Source organism: Eupeodes corollae, chromosome 2 (genome assembly GCF_945859685.1).
Source record: "Eupeodes corollae chromosome 2, idEupCoro1.1, whole genome shotgun sequence".
Taxonomy (NCBI): Eukaryota; Metazoa; Arthropoda; class Insecta; order Diptera; family Syrphidae; genus Eupeodes; species Eupeodes corollae.
The window spans coordinates 73,445,435-73,458,925 of NC_079148.1; the positions used below are offsets into that span (position 1 = coordinate 73,445,435).

General features: G+C 31.1%; 1 protein-coding gene across 1 annotated transcript in view; it reads right to left on the bottom strand.

Annotated features, from left to right (window-relative positions):
* Window positions 1-13,491, bottom strand: part of LOC129947557 (galactokinase-like) — a 79,469-nt gene that overhangs the window by 38,093 nt on the left and 27,885 nt on the right. The gene's annotated exons all lie outside the window — the stretch shown is intronic.

The window sequence follows — 13,491 nt, forward strand, 5'->3', positions numbered from 1 at the left end:
AATTGAATTGTCCTTTGGAATGGAATGGGAAAAAGGGTAATAATATCCTTATACCTATTTAGCTATTTGTACGTTTGTCCATTGTAAAATGTTATCATGTATGCAATATGCAACTTTAAGATAAGTGAATTGGAATGATAACTTAGTTTTGAGAACATTAAAGTATGTTTTGGTTATGAAAAATGTATAAAACAAAATGATTCGAAAGCATGACCAGGTTCTTAAGTCCTTAGAAATTATTTCGGTTTTCAATTTTAATGCTTTCCCATACTTTACACTTATAAAAATTCAGAATAATATGCCGTTATAATTAGTTTAACTACAAACATTTTACTGATTAGTGTACCCATTGAGCCAAAAACAAACTCCATCGCTGAATATGATTTTCTTGTAAAAATCGGTATTGTTAGGTCCTTTAAAAAACGTTCGACACTCGTGAGGGTCGTTCGGCTTTTTGTACTATTTTGAAGTTGTAAAAACGCTAATCAAGTTTATAACGTAAGATCTAACAGAAAGTGAAAGGGTACTCATTAGAGTCCTTTTTCTACTCAACAGCGGCAATATCGTATCTATGAGCACAATTCGGAAGCCTTGTTCAGGGTTTTTAATTTGGCGAAGGTAGATTTTGAGTGTGTGTTAACGTAAACCTTGCGCTCATTGCGCCTTTACGGTAGACGTGATGGCCCTTCACAGTCGACTCTTCAACGTTTGGTATAGGAAAATTTGAGACGACCGCTTCAGTAAACAATTAGCCAATACCCGTACGTTCAAAGAACGCAAGATATGACGAGAATATCGCCGCTGTCCGTGAAAGTGCACAGCAGAGCCTCTCTGGGGTTTCAAGCTGTGCACAAGAACTCGGCCTTTCACAGACTTAACTTGGTGAATTTTGCGTAGGGACTTGGGCCTACACCCGTACAACATTTAACTGACCCAGGAGCTTTGCGCTTTGAGTTTATGACCATAGGCCTCGCCTTTTGTTCGCTGACTGGGCTTCGAGTCGTTTAGAAAGGACCTCAATTTTGATAAATGGCTGTGTTAACAAGCAAGGTTGCCGTATATGGGACGACACCAACCCGCTAGGTGATTATGCATCCTCAAAAAGTTATCGTTTGGTGTGGATTTTGGCTTGGTGGCGTAATTGGTCCGTACTTTTTGAAAACGACATAAGTAAGGCGGTCACTGTCAACAGTGGGCGCTACATAACAATGATAACTAATTTCTTTTGACCCAAATTGAACCATATGGACCTAAACGACATGAGGTTAAGGCAGGATGGCTCTAAGTGCCACAAACCAATGCCATGACATCTACACAACATCTACCCGCCCTTATTAAAAAAAACCCTATAGTTATGAAATGTCAGACCAAACTGAGTATAAATCAAACAATAGCCGTCAAAAAATACAGTACCAAAAACAAATACTGTCAGATTGAAGAACACACGCCTAAGAAAAATCCGTTTGTTAAAACTTCCGTGAACAATTTTTAACCTCTTTTAGGAAGTTGTAATCAGGTATAACTATCAATGCATATATACATTATACATCAGACCATGCGTTAAATGCGGTAGTTCTAATTTGTTGGTTACGTGTTTATGGTGTTGGCCTAATTAATAAGTCAAGTTTCTTACCTCGTGCAAAGAACGCAAGATTTCCGAAATTCTCGATAACCCAGAAAATCGATAGTTTTTTTTCCGGTACATGAACTTTCTTCATTTTGAGCCCAATTTCGTCTTTGTGTACCCAATACTTCTCGGGGTTAAAACTTACAATTTGTTTGGTTTTTCCGAGGTCGAAACCTAAGTTATTTATAAGACCAAAATGTCATAAGCACCTAGAAAAAAATTAAATGTTTCCTTCTGTGCAAATAAAAGACTACTTTACTAAAAACAATTTTGTCTAAAAATAATTTATTTTTTTCATTTACAGACACAACTTTAGGCTCGAATTAGTTATTTAAGGTGCCTTTAAATAGTAGAGCATGAATATATTAAAACAAAACATTTTCCTTTAGGTTAAAAAAACAGCGAAAAACGCTAAATTTTCGCAGTTTTTCTGATTTTTGGGACAACTTTCGTTTTTCGATCGAGGTCAGAAACTATTTCTTAGGCCAACATAATAAGCAAGTAATTCAAAAATCAGACACACTGGACTTCACGCAAAGTCTCTATTAAAATGACAAAGTTACTAATATTGTAATTGATCCGATTTGTCGCATTACAAATGTTGACATTTCTTTATGTTTTAAGGTCCTTAAATCTAAATCAAAGATTTTTAGAGAGAGAGACGCATAATGTATATGGGTGCGTGTATTCGTATGTACGTTCGAGCGTTCAGGATTCTATTTAACATCATCATCCATATCTCAAGAACCAGAATATCTATTGTCTGCAAATACATTCAGTTTTACAGATAACACTAACAACGAAAGATTTAGGAAGGGCCTTACAAAAATTGAGCGGGTGGTATATATATAAAAAAAAGAGGCTGGGAGGCAGCGACCCACACTGATAACTTCCCATCCCGTCTGTCAATTTGTCTTGCTTACAAGTTTGTACATATTCGTGTTGGGTTAAAAAGTTGCTAGTTGAATTATTCTTTAAATTTTTAAAATTACCAACAATATTTTTCAAATAAAGAAATAGTTCAGTTTGAAAATCTAGTTTTGTGAAATAGATTTTGATTCGAAAACAAATGTTTACGAATTTAAGTAGCATTTCTTATTTTTTTACAAATTGGATGAATGAAATTAATTAAAGAGATATCGAGAACCAAATATCAATTTTTACCAAATTTGTATTTCTTGTAGATTGTATTTTTTTTAATGAAAAAACGGACTGTTGGATTTTTATAAAAAACTACTGAATATGGAAAATAATATTTTTTGTGAAATAAAAAAAGGTTAAAGACAAAAGTTTTTTTGTTAATTTTTTTTCGGTTCTTAATTGTTTGTAAAAAAACTGTCAATTATATTTTTCTCAAAATTTTATTGAATATTTACAACAGTATTTGTTAAAAAATAAAAGTAGCTTAAAGCCAATATCTCAAAGTTTTGTAGAGACATTTGAGTTGAAAATCAATTTTTACTAATTTTTATAAATTTTGTTGCTTAGGTTTTTTTTTTAATAGTCAATTCGATTTCAAAATTGTTCAGAATATAAAAAATAATATTTCCTATAAGCTTATATAAGTTGGAAAGTCAAAATACCAATTTTTTGAAAAGATATTTAAGTCGAAATTTAATCAACTTTGAGTAATGTTTTTTTTAGGTTTTTATTTAAAAAAAAAAATGTCAATTTGATTTTTCTTAAAATTTTACCAGATGTTAAAAACGTTATTTTCTATTGCACAGAATTGTTTCAGAGATAAAACCATTTTGTGTTCGTAAAATTTTTGAGGTGACAATTTTTTTGAGTTTTTTTGATTTATTTCTTCATCTTTCTGCTTTATTACCTGTATAACAACGCTATGGACAACGAAAAAAACGTCGAGAACCTACTGACGTTTGAACGTACGTACACACGCACGAATGTTGTTTTTTAAATCCTTCGGGATTTTTTTTAAAAAGATTTTAAAATAAAACGCTAGATGAAAATTTTAAACAAGTAGTTTATTTATTAATTTGAGCATCGGATCCCTTACCGCTGGTGGGGGAAATCTTCTGCTATACGTAGGAGTATCAAGATGGAACTGAACTAACTGTCAGGAAAAAACCTGCTTATTTATACCATTTTGATATTCTTAATTTCTTCTTACAGACTATAAACATGTGTGTATTGGTACACATGCATTATCATCATATTTTCTGATGATTCAATTTTATTGTTTTTGATCGTTGACGATTTTTGTTTACATTAGTTTGATTTTATATTTATGTATGGATATTCTGTATCAGTGGGAGATTCTTTATTCGATATTCAACGAAATATGCTTGGTGGGCATTTAATATTAAATGGTATTTTTACTAAGCGATATGGAATACGCTTGGTATGGTTTGGTTGGTATAATTGGGAAGCAATTCTATAACTCACGCACAAAAACTTTTCTAAAAATCTTTTATTTCGACTCTAGGGACCTTGAAACGTCGAGAAATGTCAAAATTTTCAATTTGATTAATCGGACCCATTACAATAACTTAATTGGACTCCAATTATCTCACATACTAATAACGCTAGCGACTTTGTTAAATTTTGTATTATAAAATATGACGTGTTAGGAACAAGTAAATTTTTGAAAAAAAAATAATTGTTGACTCGAATATTTTATGACCCAAGATTTTGTGAGTGTTTTATATTTCAAGTTTGTTAGTTTTATTTGTTTAACTCTTACAATGTACTTATTTTATATTACTATACTTAACAATTAATAAGATGTTAACCTGTTGGATGCCGGGCAGAGTGAGCATATTTTATCTTGTTGTTATATAAGTTTTACATAAAGTAAATTGTTATACCATGGTGTTGCCAGCAATTATATTTAATTAAATATAACAATGAGGAATAGTAACTTTTTGATATGTGATAAAATGTTGAAAAACATCGAAATAGTGGTTGTTTTTTACAAACAAAATTAAAAATCTAAAAAAACTTTACTCAAAAGTTGTTAAAAATGTTTTTTCGACTCGAATATTTTGGAAAGGATTTTGTTTTCAAACTATTTTTAATTTATAAAAACTAAAAATGTTTTTGTCTGCTTCATTGTTTAAAACTATTTAATGGCAATGGTAGGAGAACATCAGACATGCTTGATTCTCTACTACCGTTACCTTTTTTACAATTAAATTATTATTAACGAACCAACACGGAAACGTTTAAGCTAGTATACAAAATTTCTGGTTTGGAGTTTGAAGGAGAAGGACCTTTATACTTTGACTTTTATAGTTTAAAATCTTGAAACAATAATATTTATTATTTTGAATAATAAATACCTTTAATTTAAATTTAATTTATCACTAATCGGTGCACAGTTTTTTTTTAACATGTCTTTGGGTAAAACAAATAGGTTCTAAAGTTTTTCTAAACGTAAAAAGGCAACGAGAAAAACATGGATTTTCGAAATCTAAACCAAAAATGGGCATTGTTGGGGCTTAGACCAAAAATGGGCATTGTTGGGGCTTAGACTTGATAAAAGCTAAACGAATTGGAAACTGCAATCTTCTGTAGGGTAATCGTAGAATCTGACGATATCATTGGAAAAAATAGCCCCATGACTGAGCCAATTATGATTCAAGTAATTACTCTATCCGGTTTTATATGAATTTATATATCATGTATTCTATGAATTTAATTTATACTTCAGTTTAAGAAACACGTGGCCGGCTATGCTTACAACAAATATTAAAAAAACAAAAATGTACTGTATTTCGTTTACTACAAAATAAATGTAACCTATACTAAAGCTTCATTCTTGCCATAGTTAGTTCTATGGAAGTCAATATGTATAAAATCAAATGTGCGCACGTGATGAGTTCCGCCCAGGTAATTCAAATGTACACAAGATAGCAAATAAGGTGCATCAATTTCACCATTAATGAGTTGATGAAAAAATACTAAGTCATTATTAACACGCCTTTGATGGAGAGATTGCATTTGAAGAAGTAGAATACGATGACCATAGGGAGGCAGATCATAGGGATCTTCCCAAGGAAGACCTTTTAGGGCAAAGCGAATAAAATTATGTTGAATTGAATCAATAAGTTTTCTATGAATTTCGTAATAGGGAGTCCATACCTGCAAAGCATATTCAATTATACAAAGAAAGACTAACATAGGAATCACTGAACTCCTTTGCCCAGCGTTTTATAAAACCAAGCATAGAACATGCCTTATTAACAATAAAATAATATGATGTGTAAACTCTAAGTTGGAAATTGGAACAGAAATGTACACCTAAATCTTTAAATGTGGAGACACGACAGAGATTTTGCTGTGATATACAGTAGTCAAATACGTAACTGATTAGTTTTTTAGTGAAAGTTATAGTCTGGCATTTTAAAGAGTTGAGTAAAAGCCTATTTTCCCCACACCAAAATGTGAAACTATCAATGTCGGTTTGTAAAAGAATACGATCATGGTTTGACTTTATTATTTTGAAAATCTTCATATCGTCAGCAAAAATAAGAAGTTCACTTGAGCGTAGACATGACGACACATTGTTAATAGACAGGATGAACAAAAAAGGCCCAAGATGGCTTCCATAAGGAACACCAGATTGAGCAACAAAAGGTTCAGAATGACAATTTCTAAATTTTACCTCATAGGATGTGTTTTCAAGGTATGACTTAATCCAAGCTAAGAAAAATGGTGGAAAACCAGAAGCCAAGTTTAAATGAAATAATCCCGTGGCTAAGTTGGTCAAAAGCTTTAAAAAAGTCAGTGTATACATAGCCAACTTCATAACCTTTATTTTTTGTTCGCAAATGATATTTTTACTAAAAAATGCTACACTTTCACAAAAGACTTGTTCAAATTCTTTAGGAATGCAAAGGAATGTAAGAAAGCTTTGCAATGGGCCTGTAGTTGCTTATATCCGACTTGTTACCTTTCTTGAAAATTGGTGTTAGAAATGACTTCTTCCATATACTGGGATATTTGCCTGTTTTTAGAGAAAGTTTGCATAAGAACGTAAGGTTTTTTCAACTAAAGCATTACTACACTTTTAAAGTATTATGGGGAGAATACCATCGGGACCGGCTGAGCAGCCATCATTCAACGCAGATAAAAGATCAAGGACTATACTCTGCAGAACTGGGATGTGACTACAGCTAGTTTGCGAAAAGGAGTGAAGATTATGAAAATATTCTTTATCCACTTTTTCAGGGCTATTAACAAAGGACTTACGGAAGTTTGTTGCGAAAGCGTTACAGATTATGGGTACATTTTTTTCAAAAAAATAATTAATGATCTTATAAAAAGTTGAAACTGCTTCGTCAGTGATAGAAAATGCTAGTGTATCAGCAATTCTAGGAATGGTTAAATCTTCAGACAACTGCTGGAAATTGGTTCTTCTGAAATCAAAATTATATCAGCAATCAAAGGAATTACTGTGTTCAGTAAGGTGATTACTTAAGTCAAAAAAAATGTATAACGTCAATATTACTAATTCCTAAATACTAAATCGAGAATTCTATTTTTTGAGTTTTTAATACAGCTTGTTTGCTGTAAGTCAGTAAGAAGGACTTTATCGAGAAGAGATAGTTCCATTTGTGAAGAAGAAGGAGAGGCTTCAAGGTTTATAAGATAGTCTAATGCCAAGGAGAGATCGTTATAAACAGACTCCAAACTTTTTGGAGGAATGTAAACGTTTAAAATGAAATAAAATGCACGACTGGGTCGCACGAACTTGCTCCTGTATGCTAAGAGTATGTTTAAAAAAGTACTTATATAAGATTTAAAAATATACCTGTAAATTAAGTTTGTCTTCAAAGATATAAATGCCATTATATGTACAATTGTACATAATGAAAACCATAGTACTTTTAGGGCGACCAGATGCAGAGTCGTTGGCGTGGCGTTAGTATCGAAAGTGGAGAAATTCAGCGGGAGCGCGAGAAAAATATTATTTCCATTCCATAAGCAGCCAGCAGAATAAGGGAGATAATAAATTTTCGACCCAAAAAGTCAACACAATTTCCTTTATTTTATTTGAGTCTATCCTCGTATATGTTTTCACATAAAGAGCTTCCATATGAAGGTTGATGAATTTGTTTTTGTTTTATTTATATCAATGCACTTTATATAACAAACAAAATGGCTTAATATTGTATATAATAAGGGGATGAAACAAACTTTTGTATGCATAAGTCAGCTGTTTAGGATCTTTTACCGATATTTGTTTTTATTTACATTCTTAAGTCTTGTTTTACTTGTGTACGATCTTTATATATGAAAAATGGTTTCTATTATGTATAAAGCTACGATGCGTTTCATATAGATTCAACTTGTTCCTTAAAAGCTTTTTTCCTTTAGATAGCTTTATTGTAATTTCATATTAGAAGAACCAGGATGGAAAATAAAAAAGAGGCAGACCATGAATGTTTAAATTGTAAAGTGATCGCCTATTGGTTGTGTAGTTAGCTAGCAGGTAGATGTCTAAAACGAATAAAGAATAGTTCATTGGCGAGCTTAGCTTTATGCAGATCGATAGATAAAACCATGTTTATGATGATAATGAAGGAATGTTATTGGTAGCTAAAAGGTACATACTACATTCCTTCTTTACTATACGTTTTCAGCGCTAACATGAAGTTTTTACTTTCAGTTTATTTATTTTGTTAAAGTTTAAAAAAATAACAAGCATACGAACAGGTACAAGAAATTGCTATTGATGTGTTGTTTACAGTCAGGATTTTGTGCGTTTGGGATTTTAGTTATGAAGTGACACGTAAGCAGTAGTTGTAGAAGTCGTACGTAATACTTTTATAAATAGGTATAATGTGTATACATTGAAAAAGTGATTCAAATAGTAAATACATATACTCTTTCTGGCCCGTTTCTTTAACTTGTATACTAAGTTTATATAGGCGAAGGAAAGTAAATCATGTGTGAAACAACCTTATTCGTAAAGAATAATATTTTGAAATCACATATACAAAGTTACCAAGATAATACTTCTTGATAGACACTTTAAAATATATTGTTGATTAAATATATCATATCCGATAAAGTAGCGCTACAAGGGCGGCCATTGTTGGTATTTACAATAATTTTAGTTATAAAAATACATAAATATGTACCGAATGCACTAATTTAGATAAAAGCTAGGAATGTAATTACAATTTTGTCAAAATAATGCGCTCTTTCCGGCTCATGCACAGTTAAAATATTTAAAAAAAAACTGTTTTAAGATTCAAAATGTTGGCCGAAAAATAAGTTTGTCTTCAAAAATTTAAATGCCATTTTATAAATAAAAAAACATTTCATTTTTTAAATTTTTTTATGAAAATCGTTAGAGCGGTTTTTTTTTAAATTAATTTTTTATATATAAAATTTTTCAATTTTGTTCTAAAAATATTTTTGGTACGCAGCTGTTTAGAGATTGTTAATATACGCTATACGTTTGAATTTCATAAAAAAATGTTGAAACGTTTTTAAAATATCGAATTTTGAAAAAATAAAATTCAATATTTTTTAAAAAATCCAAACAATAAAAAATTGCACTTTTGATAATCAAATATTGTTAAAACAATATAAGAGCTTATTCAGAAAAAAAATTATTGAAATCGGTTTATAAATTGCTGAGAAAATTAAAAAACAAAATAACGGTTCTATGAGCGGTACCTTTCCTGAGCAATACAAAAATTTGTTTTTTTATTAAAAGAAGCCAAGTTAAAAAATAAAATTTTAGAGAAAATTTAAAAAAAATCTATCGGTTTGTTTTTGAGAAAATTCGAATTTTCGGTTTTTGACCAAAAAAATTGTATGGTGGCCACTGTTAGTTTTGATCTTAAAAAAAATGAGAAAAACGCCTAACGCGAATCTGCTCAAAACCTTAACTTAGAAGTTTGAACTCAATCGACCTAATGGTTTAGGCTGTAGGAGCGTGGACAGACAGACAAAACCGACCGGACGGAATCGCAGGACCCACTTTTTTCGACTTGTCTACCATCGTAATATCATGTTTGATTAAAATCTCGAGTTCGAAATTTTGCACGAATGCAAAACTTGCCATATAGTTCCTATATGTCGCAAGTAAAAAAGGCTTAGTATCTATCATTATTTTACACAAACCAGTTCAATTGACAACCAATTCAATTGATAACTTATATGGAAAAGATACAGAAGAAGAGAAATATGTATTTTTTACCGCTATGAGAACATCTTCACCTAAATCCCTTGCATTATCAACATGACGATCGTTTCTGTAAACTTCAAACTCTTGACTCAAAAGTTCTGTGTCTGAAAAGCTTGAATTAAGCCACGTTTCTGTCAAAACGAATACGTCGTGTGAAAATGATTGGGAGTTAAGAAAAATGTCATCAGTCTTGCTACGAAGTCCCCTTACGTTTTGTTAGAAGAGCGAAAGCCTGTTAAGTTTTTTGACTTTATTTTCAAAAAAAAGCTGTAAACGGGATTCGTTTAACATAAAATAATGTTATTAGAAACAATCAATCGTTGTTTTTTATATAAGAAATAAAAACTTTCGGAAAATGCTACTAAAATTGAGAACAAAATTTGTCTGAGACTAATAATCTCATAGACAAAAACAGATATTGAAATCTTATGTAAAATGTTGTTTCCAACTTTTAGTTATTTTTTTTAGAAAAAAATCGTAAGTTACATCTCTTTTTGCAAAACACGAAAAACTAAAAGGACAAAAAAGACAAAGAAAGATTTTAACTTACAAATTTTTGTCTGTGTTGATATTTTCTTAAAGCTTTAGAAAAATCGACTGGCAGGCACGGAAGGGCAGTTATCAGTATGAGTCAATATTCTTGAGAGTTGTAAACCCTGCTTTTTGAGGTGCACCACCTAACCTATTTTTAATACAAAGTTTTGTAAATACTTCTGGATTTAAAAACATTCCACGTTTTCTAATTCATTCAACTCCTTGAAGTATATTTGAAATAATTGTACTGCAAGCTTTAAACAACGCTTTCCAAGAAACATTTGAAACATTGGGTGCAATGCGTTAAAGTTGCACACATAATTCTACCTGGATTGGGTACTCTATTATTTTCTTATCAACATTTCCACTTTGCTAACATTTGTGAACGAAAAAAATCACTATATAAATATTATTAGAAGTAAAACAAATACAAAGACAAGCCACTAACCACTAACAAGAAATCTAATAAGCCCTTACTAGCAAATTCATTTTCTTTCCCCCATTTTATATGCAATCAATTCCTATCCTATATACTTTTGGATCTTCTTCACACGTATGATAGACGTCTAGAAGTTTGGATGTTGTACCCTGAATTGCTGTTATGTGAGCTAATAAATGAACATAAACAGCTATTTTATGTATGTATCAACATACACTCGTACAACACAATAAATCACATAGGATCTGGCCAAGTATGCCGTAAATGTTTATTACAAAAGTCTCGCACATTCATAAATAGCTGGCAAACATCAACTTCCATTCCCTGATGTTAGCTCAATGCCTTTAGGAGCACATCATTCAATTTTGTATTATAGTTTATATTTGTATTCTCATTTTATCATAAGCAACTAGCAATATAACTAATTTTTTCTTTTGATCCCCTCACAAAGCATAAATTTCCTGCCTCTAAGCATTTTTTATTCAAACTTATTCATATGCATATTTTTTCAAAGCAACGCAACGCAAAGGAAAAAATTGTAACTCTTGCATTATTTGTCGTTGACAAATACTAATCTCACAACTTCAGTTTCATTTCGCGCGTAGCACTAAATCGTATTTTTATTTACACAAAATATTTGTCAGCTTGTGATGGAAAGCTTAGCATCGCATCAGCATCAACATCAGCATCAGCTTTAGCTTCAGCACACAGCAGAGCAAACTATACGAAAAATCAGCAGTACACAAAATGCATTTAAATGCGCGCATATTAGTGAGGATATTGCTCTGACTCTGAAGGCTACAAAGGACATCTCAAGAATAAAAGAACTCTCAGTAGAAAACAATAAAATGAAAACTCAACTATTCCACAAGAATTCGAAGAAGTATGTATGTATATGCAACAAATATAGAAATTACCAACAAACAGTTCAATAAACAAATACAGAGGTACAGTAGAAAAACAGAAAGTATGCAATAAAATCGCATGCATCAAGCATTTTCTTTAGAAGAAGTTCCTCTGACTGCATAAAGTCAGGGTGTTGTATTTATATAGTTTTCATGAGCATCTTATAATGTGCGCGAAAACAGAAGATTTAAGTATCCTGTCAGCAGGACAAGAGTGACATGCATACAAATAACAACTCAACGACTTGAATAGAAATGAGATGGGGAGGCGAGGCGAGGTGAAACGAAACAAGCCCGTTTTCAACTCTTCTGCGGCTGATAGTGATGTTGCAAAAACTGCTTTTGGCAAAAGGCATTCTTCTATTTTGAATCAAATAATAAAAAAAAAAACAAAACCAACAAAATATAAAATTTGAACAAAGGGCGACCATATCCTTGCACTCAAGTTAGTATAAAAGTAAAACTAGAAATTCCTTAGAAATAAAAATAATAAAAAGCGTTCAGAAAAAAACTAAGAAAAAAATCTCCACTCGTCGGAAACATTGAAATCCTTGGTTTGGCAAATATCAAAAATGTTTTACTATTTGCACATGACAGGAGGACTTCTTCTTCCCTCTCTCTGAACTTCCTGACATGCAGTGAATGAAGAAACAATTTCCGGCATTTAAAAAAGAATAATAGACATAAAAGTACACGACCAAGACCTAGGGCATATCACCAGTAGTGGATTTAATAATTTTTGTTAAAGGGCCCGTTCGGATTTTATTTTATTGTACCCCAAAACAAAACAATACTTATATAAAGGATTAAGATTTAATTAATTCGAATCTCGCTTTTAAGTTTTTCCATCACATCAAGTTTTTAAAATATGCCCCTTTAAAAATGCTAAAAACAACCAAAAACAGGGTTTTAAAACTCAAAATATGTCGTAACTATGAATTGTATGGAAATTTTGAAAAGTAAAAATCTTTCTCTCTAAGATGCAATTTAAAATACTTTTCATTTGTGGAAATTTTAATTGGTTATGAGTCTTTATTTGAATCTAAATGAAGTTTCGAGAAAAACTTGAATTTGATACTTTCAAAGTTTTGGAAAATACATTTTAATACTCTAATTTTATTTATTTGCTTTAAGAATACCCGTTTTCTAAATGAGTTTTATATTTTGAAATACATTTCAAAAACTTGATCTAATAGAGTTGTTTAGACAACAAATTCGTTAGAAGAACACAATTACTTTCAAACCGGTTTGCCTTATTCTGTTAAAAACCATTTAAGCAAAAATGGTTTAGTTTTTCCTTCAAATTTTTGGATGACAGCTGAAATCTAATAACTTTTAAAGTTTTTTTTTCGAATATATGTAAATATCTTAACTGAATATTGAAGAAAAGGATTATACATATTGAAACCATCATAGAAAAAAAAACTGATTTAATAAATGAAGATAGCCTCAAAACCTTAAAAACCGTGTTTTTCGAATTTAAAAAGTGATATTTCAAAAACCTGCACTAATTATTTAAAGTTGGAGTAATGAACTTATTTTAACATGATTTTAAAACAAAACACTGATTATGATATGTCCGACAGTTTGGAATACGTATACAATCTGTTGAATTTCTCAAGTTTTTTTGCGGAATTTTAAAGTTAACACGAGACATAATGTCCAAAGAGTCAATATTTTCATTTTTCAATTTAATAATAAACACAAAACATAAACAAGAACGTATACTCTCAAGACTCATCATATCAATAAGTTTTAGATTGAAAGATCGAAGGAATAAGCTTATCCCTTAACCCCTTCAGCTTAAATCGCAGATACC